Raw genomic sequence first — 17402 nt, 5'->3', positions numbered from 1 at the left:
GGAATTTATGTTTCCTTCTTAGTGGTTGATCTAGTGCATGATATATGTCATAAAACAATGCCATGAAACTTAAAATGAAAATACCTTACATTGCCCACGGAATAATTTTAATTAACACTTACATCCTGCTTATATTTCAAAAGCACAAGCCAAAGCTTGTGTAAGGGGGTGAGAGATTGCCACATCCTATTCTGTGAGCCTGCGCAGCTGTCCCCTTATGCCGTGTGGGCTTCCCTTCTGCAGATCTTCACGAGGCTTCCTAAGGAAATGAACAAGAAGACATCTGATGGTTCCCAGGAGAAACACCAGCCTTCCTTACCCACCCACTTGCGAGATCTTCCTATTGCTGAATTCCTTCCGTTAAACTGTAATCTCCTAACATGAAAAGCAAGAAGCTTTTGTCCTTGTTTCTGTGACATACTGGTAAATTTCTCTTTGTTTGTCAATAAACTTAGAATGTGGTAGTGGGAAAGTATAGACTTGAAAACACAGCGAATGTGCCAATTTCTCTCGCATGAATGTACCTTAAAAATGAATGAATATTCAGACAGGAGTAAATCTATGTTAGTTTGTTAAGTTTACACAGAAGTAGGCAGTGGGGCTTAGTCACATTCTCAGGAGAGGAGCAAATGCTGAAACAGGAAGGGGACATTTATTATGGTTGAAATACCTTTGACTGAGCCAGCAGGCCTGAGCAAGAATGCAGAGGGACAATATGGCACAAACTAGATTGATAGATATGTGGCTAAGCAAATGTCTTGGCTCTACAGTCATGCCACTCTACCAGCTGGGCTACATTAACCTTGGGTTAATAATAATAACCTTTTCCTTCCATTTCCTCATCTGAAAAATGCTGAGAGCTATATCTGACCTATCTACTTCACAGGATTATTACAATCCTTGAGTAGAAAAATAGACGCAAAAGATTTGTGAACTTTTAAATGTTCTATTCATTTAGAAAATAATAACAATATTATTTGTGTTCATTTAATCTTCACATGGCAGAAGGTATGGTCCAGAATATTTTTCAGAGGGAAATGAAGCTCAGAAAGTCTATGACTGGTCAATTGTCACATGTAGTAACACTACTGATGTACTTGGGGTTTCATTCTAAGCTATATGCTTTGGCTTTTGTTTTGAAGATGTTTAAAAACAGAGCGGAGTCTTTTTGAGGAAGAGGATTGGCTGACATCTATGTATCAGATAGAACTCTATTTTGGCTGCCAGTGATAGAAACCCAAAACAAAGTAGTTTGGGATTAAAAATAAAAGGAAATATATATGTTTGTACAATTGGGTGTTCAGCCTTGCTATATACATTCATCACAGGATAAGCATCACAGGAAAAGAAGTGTAGTTATTCAGTTGTTCTTTACATTTTATTAGGATAAGGAAAATCTCAGCGAGGACAGGTATTTGTCATATTGTGGAGACTGAGGGACAGTATTATTATATTCTCTAAAGGATTGCTTAGTGTGTGCTACTGGGAAAGAAAAGAAAACACTGTGTGTGTGTGTGTGTGTGTGTGTGTGTGTGTGTGTGTGTGATGAAAACATCTGCAATGCTTTCTTTGTTTGTTAGAGTGTTAAGAATTACTTTGTAAACAAAAGTTTCACAGGTTGGGGGACAATGGAATCACCTCTATGTAAGATGCAACAGTGGAATAGCTTATTTGGATGAAAAAGTGTTCCATGAGTACCTTGTAGTATTCCCTTTCCTCTGCCCTCAACACACCCCAGAGCAGAGTTTGACTGAAATCTGGGAGCCTCATGTACTCTGGGTGATAATTTGTGTCCCCGTGCCCTACTCTGTCTACTACACAACATTGTCTAAGATTACTATTACAGAAGTGCTTAAGCAAATCCATCCCTCAGAGAAGAAGCTGTAATTAGAAGTGGGTATTCACTCACTTTTAGTATATGTGCTGCCAAAGCAAGCACTATTCACTCACTTTTAAAAGATCATTGGAAACAGGGCACCTGGGCAGCTCAGTCAGTTAAGCATCCAACTTTGGCTCAGGTCATGATCTTGCAGTTCATGGGTTCGAGCCCTACATCGGGCTCTGTACTGACAGCCTGGAGCTTGCTTCGGATTCTGTGTCTCCCTTTCTCTCTGCCCCTCCCTCCACGCAATCTCTGTCTCTCTCAAAAAGAAATAAACATAAAAAATAAAAGCTCCGTGGAAATAATTTCATCATCCCTGGCATCCCAGTTTTCTTCAGTCACTACTAGAAATCCAGTTCTCCCAGGGGTCTGAAACCTCTAGACATAAGGTTGGATACATCCCTTGTGTCAGGATGACACATCCATCTATTAACGAAACATCCTGAGTGTCTTATTGTTTAAGCTGTGCTATTTCCTTAGTTTGTTTTAGCTACAGCATCTTTTTGGTGTTTCTGATGCACCATGTGAAAAATTCTCATGTCAAGTCCTTTACACCTGCTGTTTTGTCTAATTGAAATACTCTTTTTCCACATTGCAAGTATATTACCATACTTTATTCAGGTGTCTACTCAATTATTACTTCAAATAGAACTTATTTAGCCATACCAAGTAAAAAAGCTCCCATATTCATTGTTCTGCTTATGATATATGATGACTTGGTACGTATGATAAACAAAACAAAAGATAGTGATTATATATAACAATACATAACATAACTGGCATGAATGGCTACCTTGAAAAATGCATAGAGCCAACGTCTTTGTTAAAATATTTTAAAGAAAAATCACAGAGGGGCGCCTGGGTGGCTCAGTCAGTTAAACGTCTGACTTGGGCTCAGGTTGTGATCTCACAGTCCGTGGGTTTGAGCCCCACATTGGGCTCTATGCTGACAGCTCAGAGCCTGGAGCCTGCTTCAGATTCTGTATCTCCCTCTCTCTCTGCCTATCCCGCACGCATACTCTATTTCTCTCTGTCTCAATAATAAAAAAATAAACATAATTTTTTTTTAAAAAAGAAAGAAAAATCACAGTCTTAAATAAGACCATAGAGGTCAGTCTGGAAAGCAGAGAAGATTGGACGGTAAACCTGAGGATGTGGTGAATATCTACAGCAAGAAAACTTTTCAATGTCAAGTCCCAGAGAATTTTATTAGACCTTAAATGACTATCTGGATGTCCTATAAATAGATTAGGAAAATATATACTCAATAGGATGAGTCAGCAGGGTCCTTAATAACATAAACCACGAGAATTTGCACATGCAATTCATTGCTCCTTATTGCAAATATATAAAACTCTTACAGAAAAAGAAAGAAAAAAAGAATAATAGCTGTGCCAAATTTACCTAGAACAATGAAGTCAGACAAAATGCTCTTCCCATAGGGAAAATTATTATATAGTGGTGGGAAATTATATGAAAGAGGTTTCATATCCTAAAGGGAGATGCTTCTGATGCTTTTATAATAATAATATATTTATCCATCATCCTACCATTGAAACTTTGCTTATTTTCTGTTTCTATTAAAATAATCTGCAATAAATATAATTTTACAAGTGCTTTTTTATACATATGAAGATAGTTCTGTAACAGAGATTCCTAAAAGTGAAATTGTTGAATCAAAGCAGATACAAATTACCCTGTGAAAAGGTTTATATCAATTTAAACAATACCAAAAATATATAATAGTGTATTTCTAATAGATTCTCCTTTGACAACACTGGAATTGCCATTTAATATTTTGCCCAAACATATTTGTGAAAAATAGCATCTTACTACTATTTTAATTTGCATTTCTTTAATTACTACTAAGGACAATTACCTTTTCATATATTTGTCATTTGTTCTGTGACTTGTTTCCTCATATCTTTTGCCCATTTTTTTTCTTTTTGTATATTTCTTTTTCTTTGGGATCCCTAAAGTTGTTATACATTATGGGCAATGATCTTTTGTCTATTCTATAAGCTACAATTTTCTTTTATCTATTTCTTATCTTTTAACCTTTTTATACTGTCATTTATCACTGAAATTTTAAATAAACTGTCACCTAATATTTCCCATCTTAGTAACAAAAACTTTCACTGTCATTGAAGCCAAATTCCTCAATACCATTGTTGTTGATTCCTTTTTTTTTTTTTTGAGGCAAGCAGATGGGTTTTAATTTTTTTCAATTTTTTAAATGTTTATTTATTTATTTTTTAATTAAAAAATTTTGAAATAGTTTGTTGTCAAATTGGTTTCCATACAACACCCAGTGCTCTTCCCCACAAGTGCTCTCCTCCATCACCTCTACCTCTTTTCCCCCTCCCCCTTCAACACTCGGTTCGTTTTCAGTATTCAATAGTCTCTCAGGTTTTGTTTCCCTCTCTCTTCCCAGATCTCTTTCCCTCTTTCCCTCCCCCTGGTCCTCCATTAGGTTTCTCCTGTTCTCCTGTTAGACCTATGAGTGCAAACATATGGTATCTGTCCTTCTCTGCCTGACTTATTTCGCTTAGCATGACACCCTCGAGGTCCATCCACTTTGCTACAAATGGCCATATTTCATTCTTTCTCATTGTCATGTAGTACTCCATTGTGTATATATACCACATCTTCTTGATCCAATCATCAGGTGATGGACATTTAGGCTCTTTCCATGATTTGACTATTGTTGACATTGCTGCTATGAACCTTGGGGTACATGTGCTCCTATGCATCAGCACTTAATATTCCATTTCTCACCACCAACTCGTGTTGGCTTGACCTATATGTCTTTCCCCAAATTAATTTTTTCTCACCACCATCACCTCTTCCATCCTTTCTATAGACATCATCCTTTTCTGTCTAGACTACTGGTGTTTCTGCTTATGCCCTTCCCCTTATGCAATCCATTTTCCACAGCTCAGCCAAAGTGACACACTTATTTTTGTTACTTTTAATTATAAAACATTAAATTAAATATCATAGAATTCATATTTTATATGCACTGTATGTATATCTTATAGAACAATAATAAATTAAACACACATATATCTACCAACTAGCCTAAGAAATAGAGTATTAGCAAACTATTTGAAGGCTTCTGTGTGTCTCTCTTGACTATATCATTTTTTGTTCTCCAGAAGCAACTGCTATTCTGAATTTTGTGTTAATAATTCTCTTACTTTTCTTAAAGGTTTTGCATGTATATGCACTGATAAACAGTATGTTTCTTATTTTGTTTGATATTATTTGAAATAATCCTGTTTATTTGAAGGAATACTGTGAGGTTTTTTAATATTGGTATTTATAGCTATAAATTATTCTTTAAAATTTTTTTAATGTTTATTTATTTTAGATACAGACAGAGAGAGAAAGAGAGAGAGAGAGAATGAGCCAGGAAGGGGTAGCAGGCTCCAGACTCTGAGCTATCAACACAGAGCCCAACATGAGGCTTGAATTCATGAACTGAGATCATGACCCAAGCTGAGGTCAGATGCTTTAACAGACTGAGCCACCTCAGTGTCCTTATAAATTATTCTTTAACTGCTATTTATTATTCCCTTCTAAGAATATGCCACAATCCACTTATGTTGATTGGCACTTTGCCTTTTTACTCATTCATTCATTCATCTGTTCATTCATCTGTCCATCCATCCATCTATTCATCCATCTATATCTTTTGTTAGAAATAATGATTCCATAAATATACTTTTATATACCTTTTGATATACATAATAAGAGTTTTCCTAAGGTAGATAACTGTAGGTGAAAAGATTCAGTCAGCAGACATGTAATCCTCAGTTTGCATCATTTCTTGAGTATGTCATATTTTCCCCACCAATTTTCAATGCCATCTCCATTATTTGCAAACATGTCTGGGTTCTCCACTTTGTTTTACTGTTTCAGTTGTCTTTTTCTGTGCCAAAAACAATGTATCTTAATTATTATAACTTTGTAATACATTTTGAAAACTTGGATATGTGATAAGTATGTTTCCTATTCTGCTTGTTCTTTCTAGGGTCGTGGCCAATCTTGGCTCTTCATTCTTGCACATAAATTTTAGAGTCAGCTTGTCATGTACCATGAAAAAATCCATTTTTTTGTTGTTGAAATGACATTGAATGTTGACTTACTATCTATTAAATGGTATATTTCTCCCTTTAGTCCTTTTTAAATTTTAATTTACTTTATAATATTCTTCAAAAATTTTATAGCCTTTTGGTAGACTTATTTCTAGCAAATTGTATCTCTAATTTTCTCCCTGGTTAATAAAATTGAACTGTCCTTTTAGATAATCCTATACTCAGCAAGCTTTAGTACTCTCTTATTAAATCCAATAATTTGCTTTAAAGTATTTTGAGGGTTTTCTACACAAAAAAAGTCATATTACTTTCAAATAATGACAGATCTTTCTTTCTTTCTAAACTTTGTATCTTTTTATTCATAGTTGTGCTATGAAACACTGGTGGGAGACCATATTGTAATGATTAGAGACCTAGTTTTAAAGGAAATGCTTTCCATTTTTAAAATTGGAATGTGGTAAATATGCTATTTTTCTAGATAACATCAGAATAAGGAAGTTTCTTAATGTTCTTATTTTCTAAAACGTTGTTTTCTTCATAAATTATAAATATATTTGAATTTTAATGATATTTTCCTACATTTGTCCAGATGATATTTATTTTGCTCCTTTATTAATGTGGCAAAAAAATTTATTTGACTTCTATTGTTGTTTTATTGTTGGAGTGAAACACACTTTTTAGTTATTTTGTAAATATATCTTTGAGTTTAAGATTTGTTTGTATTTTTTACAACTACAGTCATGATAAATATTGATCTGTAGTAGCTGTTTCTCTTATTGTCCTTATTTGCTTTGGGAATCAAGATGTTACCTTCTTTTTCTTCTTCTTTTCTTTTCCTTCTTCTTCTCCTTCTCCTCTCCCTCTTCCCCCTCCTCCCCCTCCTCCTCCTCTTCTCTCTCCTCCCTCTCTTCCTCCCACTTCTCCTCCTCCTCCTCATTCTTTTTGTACCAGTTTCTTGAAAGGAGTCCAGGAGTATTCCCTCTAATGAATCAGAGTATTCCTTCTTTTAACTTTATTAGACTTTATTAAATTAGAATAATCTAGTTCTCAAAAACTTGGTAGAACTTGACTATAAAATTATTTAGTCTGGTCTTTTCTTGTGGAGAGTTTTTTAACTGATTCAATTTTTTACTAAAACAATCCTATGTTTTCAGACAATATTTAAATTCTATTTAAGGTGAATTTCTTCTTTTCACCTAAATTTTCAAGTGTATTGGCTTAAAATTTTTCATAGTACTCTTCATATACTTTAAGGTCTCTTAAATTTAAAATTATGTTTCCTTTTTCAACCCTAATGAATGATTAATTTGTGCTTGTTCTCTATGTTTTGATCAATGTTTGCAAAATTTGCAAAAGCTTGGCAAATTTATTAGTTTTAAAGCTAAATTTGGACTGATTATCATCTTCAATGTAATTAAAATTTTTCTGTGTATTTGATTTCTTCTAATATATATTAATTCCACATTCTTTTTATTAAGTGTAAGTTATGTTGAGGCAACACTGAATTCCTTGTATCAGTTCCTGGCTCAAAGTCATCATTCAAAAAGTATTTGTTGAATTAATTAGTTGATACTTTAGTTATCTGCTAGTTTTATCTTTTGTGAATTCTTTGTGTCTTGCATCAAGTATATATAGTGTTCTGTATTTTCTCCTATTTATTTTTTAATTTTATTTAGCTACCATTTATTGAGTTCTTACTAGGAGTTAAATATGTGTATGTACTACATGTATCTGAAAAACAACCCTGAGATGTGAATTACTAGCCATACTTCACAAATGAGATATTTAGAGTTCAGGGAAATGAACAAAATCTCTGAGGTCATGCACGGTCAGTATGAGTTAAAATAAGAATCAGTATCAGTCCAAATTATATTTGTGTCACCCCAAAGCTACACTCTTTACCAAAACAATGCATTTTATTTATCATACCCTTGAACTTACTATAGTGATCAATTCCTACAAACGGAAAATGTGGGGGTGCAAGGGTGGTCAGTTAAGCATCCATCTCTTGATTTTGGCTCAGGTCATGATCTTAGGGTTTATGGATTCGAGCCCTGTGTGTTGAGCTCTGCGCTGACAGCATGGAACCTGCTTGGTATTCTCTCCCTCTATCTCTGCCCCTACTCTGCTCTTGCTCTCTCTCTCAAAATAAATAAATAAGCTTGACAATAAGAGGGGAAAAAAAGCAAAATCTGGTGAAGTCCAAATCAAGTCTGGAATTGTGTTAACAAAAAAAAAAATCAGCTACTGATAGAAGCAACAACATAGATGAATCTAAAATTATGCTAAGTGAAAAAAAGACAAAAAAGACCGCATAACAAATGTTTCCATTTGCATGGAATTCTAAAACAAGCAGAACTGTTCTAACAGCAGCAGAAAGCACATGGGTCATTGCCTGAGCCCAGCAGGTGGAGTGGAGATGGGCTGAAAATAGGCCTGAGGAAATGCTCCAGTGAGAAGGAAATGCTCTATAACTTCTTGTGATGGTCACACAGCTGCCCACATTTTTAAAACTCAGAAATATACAATTAAAACAGAAATGAGATATGGCACATAAATGATCCCTCAACCAAGTTGATTTAAAAATAAAAACAAATATTTAGACCAAATATTCGAAAATTGTAGAAAATTCTTCTTATTAGAGGCAACATTTTATATTACATAAGTATCAGATCTTGGAGATCAGCAGGGTGGGAATCAGGAATGCTGATTTCATGTTGAATGCATATTCAGCTGCTCTAGTTTCTCTGGCTTCGATTGTATTATCTACAAAACAAAAGGGCTGTCTCACAATTTCCAGAGTTCCTGTTGGCTCTGCTATATTTGGATAGAATTGTTAGAAATTATATTGTTTTGTACTCCTAGTGCTTCTGGGGAGTTGTTTGATTCCTGATCTCCATTCCATAATTAATCAAGCAACATTAATCAGTTCACTGTCCAGAGGCAGGAAGAGCATGTGGAAGTACCCGTAATCTACAGACTAGTCAAGTTGGACTTCACTAGTGTTTTGTATGCTTTTTTGTGTGTAGACATTCAGATCGTGGAGTGGACTAAATGCATTGTGGTAGGCAATATATGAAGGCAATATAAAAATTAGCTATCCTGAGGTTGACTACAGTATAGTTTTAATTATAGTACATATCTCCAGAAGTCATGGAGATATGGTAAATAATTATAAATATGAAAGCAAGTATAGAATTAGGTCCTTAAGGTAAGGAGAGTCTACAGGTCAACTAGTACAGTCTTTGCACACTGTCTTGTGCTTGGCAGGGGTGAAGGGAGAAGAAATTTATCATCCATGACTTTCAGGAACTTATCATATAATAAGGAGAGCAGAGGGACGTGTTTCTAATATGTCATGCTGGAATAGGTGTAAAAGTGGAGGTAGAAAAAGGTCCTCTGGGAGTATAAGAAGGACAAATATTTCTGAGTAGGACATCTGGGAAACTTTCTAAAATATCCATTATTTACACTGGACTTTGAAGAATGAGGAAGGCTTTCAGAAATGACCATAAGAAGGAGGGAAGGTTGTTCCAGCAATAGCCCTGAACTTGAGGCTTGGTGGCCTGCTGGAGCGTCTCCAGAGAGACGACATCAATGAGTCTGAAGCAGCTTGGGCCAGGATCTCCACACTGCTCCGCTGTGTTCCAGAAAAGCGTTGTATAAGCAAGCACAGGATTTCTGACAAGGAATCCTATGTGCGTTTAGGATATAGGTTTTGTATGAACATTTTTATTTTAGTTTTAGAATATATTAACCATCTCCTAATTATAATTTCCTAATTCAAACTTCTTTATATTGTAAGGAGAAATGGATTTATTTCATCAGCTACACAACTGCACTACCTCATTGGGAGATATTTGCAGCTACATTCATCCTTATTGACACAATTACTTTCTATGTGTTTAGGTTTCTAGTCTGCAGCAATCTGGGAGAACCACTGTGCAGCTATCAGTATTCACAGAGACCGAGGTGATTAGAATGAATCCTTGCCAAGATGGGCCTTGACTTGGAGGTTAGCACGGAGAATGGGGAAGGCAAGGATTGATGTCTTTTGTTGTAATTCGCATCCAAGCATTATTTCACGTCACTGATAATTTTAATTTTTCTTAATGTTTATATTTATTTTTGAGACAGAGAGAGACATAGCATAAGTGGGGGAGGGGCAGAGAGAGAGGGAGACACAGAATCTGAAGGAGGCTCCAGGCTCAGAGCTGTCAGCACAGAGACCCATGTGGGGCTTGAATTCATCAACCATGAGATCATTATCTTATCTGAAGTTGGACGCTCAACAGACTGAGCAACCCAGGCACCCCTGTGACTGCTCATTTTAAAAATGATTTTTACTTTTGAGAGATTCTTCTTTCATCCTCTGGCTCCTAAGAGTTGTGTCAATGGACATCTGTCATGAAGCAGTTCTTAATCAGCCTTGCAGTTTTAGCTGATAGTCACCATGCATGTTTTTCTGAAGCAGCCCTCCTCGTTGGCAATTACCAGGCAGCGTAATGTGGTGACAATGTGCCTGCTTTCAGGGGAGGGACACTCACATGCAACTTTTTGCCCTTCTGCTTCCTGGCTCTGTTCCTGGCTAGTCATATAATTTCCATTTACACATGGGTAAGAGGAGGCTAATAATTCATCCTTCTACACACAGTTGTGAGAGTTAATTGTGCACATTAATATGAGCCATCTAACAGAGTTCCCGATTCCTAGCAGAATGCCATTTACTCCCCACAGCAATCCTTCTGGTACCTGTTCCTGTAGTTGCTTTCACTCAACTAGCTGCACCTTGTCCCAGGGTACCATTGGTTACTGAGCCTTTTTCTGTTCCTTGAAAATGCCCTTTACTCCCTCCCCCAAACCCAAACCCCTACAGATGTTGCAAATACCTATCTTCCTGAAACTTTCCTCTTTCTTCATAGCACTTGTCTCAGTTGGCGATTTCTATTTATTGGTGTGATTATGGGTTTGCCAACTGTGAGGGTGGGAATCAAGTCTGTCTTCCTCTTCATCGCGTTCCAAATCTTTACGTCTTGCCTGGCACTTAGGCGTAGCAGAAAATAGTCATTGAATTTATAACTGAGTAAAGTGGAAAAACAGAGCCTTCAAATCCTAATATAAGACACTTCCAAACCAGTGTGGAGAATATCAGTATTGGTGCATAGATGGGATATTGGAATCAGATAAAGCTGAATTCTGCTCTGACAGTGAATTAACCAAGTTATCTGTAAACAACTTAACCTTTTTGAAGCTCAGTTTCTACATCTGGAAAAGGAAGGCTAAAATATTCACCAAAGGATTTTTTTAGTATTAAGTAGGATAATGTAAATGAAAGCCCCCACATAGTGTGCCATATGGTTTGCACACTATTAAGTGATAGTTTTAGATACAGACAAGTAATGGTAATAATAATATCATAATTTAAATAATATTCTAGATTGAATATAAAAGCCTCATTTTATATTGAAGTTAATGAAACCTGATAATCACCACTGTGAAATTCAATATAGGATAATGCTACTTTTATCTGACTAATTCCAGAATATGAAGCCCAAGAAATACCCTTTGAAGAAACCAACAATCAAAATGCTTCAGTAGCTGACAGAGTATGATGTCTTAAACATTTTGGGGTAAGGCTTATTTGAAGAACAGACCTAAGTTATTAGCTTATGATGAAAGACACAAACAATAACTCCATTTCCCTAAAGACGCCTCTGAGGAATGGAAAGACAAATTGCTCACATATCTGAGAGTTGAAGACAGACTTGCTCACTCCCTATGTGACCCTGAATTTTGAAGGTTTATGAAGCCTCATGTGCTTAGAAAGGATTAATTTGCTGGATGCTTTTGTCACTCTATTGGAGTCTCTTGGACAAGAAGGAGCCATTGATCAAATTTCTCCTTCTGCCAACTTCTGTCATCATCTCTGTCAGGTGGGTTAATGTAGCTAACAAAGGAGCCCTTTGAGATAGCTCATGAATAAGCCCACGAGGACTTTTAATAACAGAAAGGTTGTGGACTAGGCAAGATATTACTAGCAGAAGTCATAACTCAAAGTCTACATGGAAAATCCTGGGTCATGCAGTGGCTTTGAGTTGCTCATACAATAAGGAGATCATGCATGTAACTCGAATTAGTTACAAACTCCCTAAGGAGAAAAAAATACTTGCACAAAATCTGCACTTTGATCCTGCTTGGTATGCATCATATCTAGAGTCTTCCAAAGGTAGATGAGACACTTTGGAATTTATTGTATACATTAATTTGATTGCACAGTGATGCATTTGTTAGACAAATTACCACAGGTCTAATTAAAAGGCAGTCTAAAAGCCACCTGATTACTGATTACACTACATTTATTCGATTCCAATGTATTTGTGGAGATAAATTAGATGTAATTTCTAGGTAATAAAACTTAAGTGGTGTAAAGTCTCAAGGTTACTAGATTAAATATGATTGGAGAAATTCAACCACATATGGAATAATGTGAGCCATTGAATGAGTTATTATGTATTAGTATATAAGCAATGTAGGATAGTTAAGAGATTGTTTAATCTTTGGTTGTTGTTGTTGCTGACTTGTTTGGTCCACACACATCCTTCAATTCAAGCCCTCAGTTTCTTCATCTGAAAATGAGTTGTTTGGATTTACTAACCAGGACTGTTTCCAAAAGCATATAAGATTGGGAAGTGTGCTGCATTTTCAGTGATACATAATGACCAAGAATAAAAGCATTTTTCTTCTTTTTAAAAGAAATTTTAACGTTTATTTTTGAGAGAGAGAGAGAGAGAGAGAATTCAAAGCAGGTTCCAGGTTCTGAGCTGTCAGCACAGCACCCTACACGAATCCATGAACCATGAGATCATGACCTGATCTGAAGTTGGATGCATTTCTTCTGATGGAGCTGTGTCCCCTGGGCCATCCTGAGCCAAGAAGATGTAGTTTTCATGCTCTAGAACAGTCCAGGACTCCAGGATGTCTGTACATCTGGGAAGTTTATCCTATGCCTCCATGTGAGGACAGCTTGTAAGTGCGTGCATTGCAACTTGTCATAATACCAATGAACATCTGGGCAAAAGCCATATTTATTAACTCCAGGCTAATGATGAAATTAAACAAGTGTTTATTTTTATTTTTATTTTATTTTGTTACAGAGAGAGCATAAGTGGAGGAGAAAGGCAGAGGGAGAGAGAGAGACAATTTTTTCTAAGCTTATTTATTTTGAGACAGAGAGAATCCCAAGCCAGCTCTGCACGACCGATGCAGAGCCCCATATAGGATTTGAACTCACAAATTGGGAGCTCATGACCTGAGTCAAAGTTGGATGCTTAACCAACTGAACCACCCAGGCACCCCAAAATTAAACTTTTAAAGTAGGGGTGCCTGAGTGTCTCAGTCAGTTGAGCATCTGACTCTTGGTTTTGGCTTAGGTCAAGATCTCACAGTTCATGGGTTTGAACCCTGTGTTTGGCTCTGCCTGCCAGGGCAGAGCCTGCTTGGGGTTTTCTGTTTCACTCTTTCTCTGTTTCTCCCCTGCTTGCTCTCTCTCTTGCTCAGAACAAACAAACAAACAAACAAACAAACAAAGAAGCAATAAAATAACTCACCATAGGGGTGCCTGGTGGTTAACTGGCTGGGTCTTGGTTTCAGCATAGGTCATGGTCTCACTGTTCCTAAGCTCAAGCCCCGTGTCAGACTCTGCACTGACAGTGTGAAGCCTGCTTGGGATTCTCTCTCCCTCTGTCTCTGCACCTCCTCCACCTCTTAAAATAAATAAACTTTTAAAAAATGCATTATTTTTATATTAGAAAACATATTTTTTCCAGTTATTCCCAATTCAATGATCTTTGAGTTATGATGTTAATTTTTTTTGTTTTGTTTTTAGAAGTTAAAAAACTGTGATGGACAGAGAAATAGATGTCAGTGTTGATAATTATTCCTTCATTCTGATTCATTAATAACATTTGTTACTTTTGTTGTGACACCTATAGGTTTGCACTAAGCTCCTGGCACATAAACAAATTTTTAGAATCTTGTAATAGTTTTTGAGAAGGAGAAATGGAGTAAAGGGGACTGGATTAGAAGGTGGGTGGTGAATCTGTTGGGAGTTATAATAACAAGATTATTCTAGGGAACTGCCTTCTGTCCTTTGGAAAATGAGTGTATACACGTCTGTCTTTCCCATGCCTCCACCCCACTTGTGTGTGTGTGTGTATGTGTGTGTGTGTGTGTGTGTGTGTGTGTGTGTGTGTGTGTGTGTAACCTAAGGCATTTATAGAAGATTTTATTTTCTCATCTTGCCCTACCTGTGGTGCTGGGAATCCTGGGTGTATGGAAAATCCCATGCTTACTGATTTTGCCATCTGGTGTTTGAGTAAAAAGTGACTTTCCTTATCTTTTATTAAAGATGTCTTTTTATCCTCATTTCTCCTTCCCACCAGAGCCTCCAGGCTAATTATATGCATGAAAGAAAATTCTCTCTCCGTCTGTGATTAACTTTTTTTCTGTCTCTAGTAAATTCTGCTCCTTGAGTTTCTCTGTAATCCATGTAAGCACCTGCTTGATAGTATATTTACTCCTTCTAAAAACCCGGCACTTCTACCTTTTACACATCAAACTTCTCCTTAATAGAATTATTTCCACTTATCCTCACATTTTTATGATCATCCCTTGTTTTGTTTCAGAGGTCAGGTTTGTTCTTTCTTCTAGGATGGACCTGCCTTGGGACACATATCAGCAAACTCAGTACATGTAGTTTAACGTGGAAGCAGAGATAAGCAGCCGGGCAAGTGTCTTAGATCCTATTTTATTTATTACGCTTTCTCAAGTTAGATTACAATGTTTCTTTTTGAAAATATTATCAGTAAAACGATTCAGAGTGCAGAGTTGTGCAGTCAGTAACTTGAGAACCCAATCCTGGGGCTCTAAATTTTCAGATACATATGTTAAAATATATTGAACCATCTCAGGAAGGAGGAAGTAAGTCGTAAGAGCTCTATTTCTGTGCTCACCATAATAGCCCTACAGCTATGAATAATCTCTGGGTCATAGTTTCTTCATTAGTAAATTAAATACTGGAAGTCAATAATCTCTGATATCTCTTCTATCTCTAAAAGAGGAGATAATTGGATTAATGTTTTGAGTTTGTTACTTATTTTTCAGGTTCTATGGAAGACTTTTTTAAGTTAAGAATTAAATGAATATTTCCTGGTTAAATAAGATTATATAGCTTTACCCATGCTTGTCATATATCATACAAAGATAAGACCTAATGCTAATTAATGACCGGCACATGGAAAATGAATGGATACACTAATTAGTAGTTTTGATTGAAATGGCAAATTTATTTTAAAAATCATTTAAGGTGTTATTCTTTTCATCACAGTTATGTGGAAATTTTGGTTAAACTTGACTTGAAAGACAAGAAGAATAATGGCAGTTAACATGTAATACATGAGATTTTAATTTGTTTTTGGCTACCATGAATATACATGATTTCTTTTTTTTTTAAGTTTATTTATTTATTTTGAGAGAGAGAAGGAGAGAAAGAGGGAGAAAGGGTAAGAGAGCAAGCATGAATGGGAGCAGGTCAGAGCGTGAGCGGGCGCTCGGCATGGAATCTGACTTGGGTCTCGACTTCATGACCGTGAGATCACAGCCTGAGCCAATCACGAGTAAGAGTTGGACGCTTAACCACTGAACCACCCAGACTCTCCAAATGATTTCTTAACTAATGGGGAAAGAAGTCCTTTTTGAAATATCTTCTATGCTTTGGCTTATAACTAACGTTTGGCCTTGACCATAGTGTCGATGTCTATAGCATATTCCATTTTGTGCTTCCTATTTGACATGATAGAAAAACATGATATAGAAGATGAATAAACATAATAGTAGAAATTCAGAGATAAGGTAGAACTGATTATGGCAACCAGGGCCTGTGTAACCTTGAGAAAGTCTCGTGACTTCTCTGAACTCTTATTCGTAAACTGAAGGAACTGAACTAGGCAGTTGAGGTTATTTCTTGGTGTTATGAAGCAGTGAACATCTATTTCTGCTTTAATCTGACCATTTGGTATTTTATGGTATCTATCAACTTTTCCTTTACTTGAATGCTCCATGATAACTTTTGAAGATTGCTTTGTGAAATATCTTTGGCATCACAATATTCCAATATTCCAAATGAAGTCTCCTTAGACTTCATTTGTCGGAAAGATTCTATTCTTGACTCTAAATTGAATTAATGGATGTTTTAAAAATTATTTGTATTCTCAAATTAGGTCTTGAGTTCATTGATAATGATTTGTGTTACACACTAGTAGATAAACACTAATGTTAACATAAGTTTAGGGTGTACACATTCCCCTCAGGGGTCAACTATTTCAAGTACTGGAAGCAACTGTTTTTTGTTTAACATTATATTTCTAACAACGGCAAATTTAATAATGTTGATAAACAAAACTTAAACTTCATGAAACAATGAAGAAATAATTATATCTGATTTGTTAATGTTAAAAACAGCCAGTTAACTCAGATAGGTTTGATTTACCTGGAAATCCATTTTTTTTTGTCTACAGAAGTGAATGATAGTGATAATAAATATGTTATCATGCCAAATACTATACACACATGTTCTCATAGCAGTTCTGTAAGGTACTAAACATTTCTAAATTTACAAATGGGGAGATTTAAGAAACTTGTCTGAAGTCTGCAAAAGGTTCCATAGACTTCTTTCTAATGCATTGTGGGGCAGTCTGTTGAGATGAATAACCTAATAGGAAAACTAACGTGATATGGATTCGCATTTCTTTAATGCATATTTGGTTACAGGTGATTGGTGAATCTAAAAATGGGCAAGTGGAACTTGTTTCTGAGTGATTTTGTTTCTAGTGTGCAAACACTGAAATCTGAGTGATTTTGTTTCTAGTGTGCATGTTTGAAGGATGCCTGAACAAGCATTCATGCAGGTAAAGGGAAAATCTGAGTAATATGCAGAAGTAATGGTTTTCAGACACTGTTTTGTCCAAAGTGAAGCTACTTGGTGCTGCTGCTGTGAATGCGGATGAAGAAGCTGGGAAGATATTTCCCTCATTTTGAGACTGAGAGAGAGAGATGAGAGAGAAATGAAAAAAAGCTGCATCTTAAGGCTCATTTTTGGTCAAACAATATTCTGTCAGAAATGGCTACAATGATCCGTGGTTCTAGGAAGGATCAATTGACCAAGATGCTGGATGCAAATGTGCAAATTTCTGGAATGTTTAACTGTGCAAAGAGTTTTACTGTTACTGCTTTTATTACTTTTTCTTTTTTCTTTTTTTTCCCCATAATATTTTATTGTCAAATTGTTTTCCATACAACACCCAGTGCTCTTCCCCTCAAGTGCCCTCCACCATCACCACCACCTCTCTTCCCCCCTCCCCCCC

This window comes from Suricata suricatta, chromosome 7 (assembly GCF_006229205.1).
Source record: "Suricata suricatta isolate VVHF042 chromosome 7, meerkat_22Aug2017_6uvM2_HiC, whole genome shotgun sequence".
In the NCBI taxonomy this organism is placed as follows: domain Eukaryota; kingdom Metazoa; phylum Chordata; class Mammalia; order Carnivora; family Herpestidae; genus Suricata; species Suricata suricatta.
Note: the sequence above shows the minus strand (reverse complement) of the source record.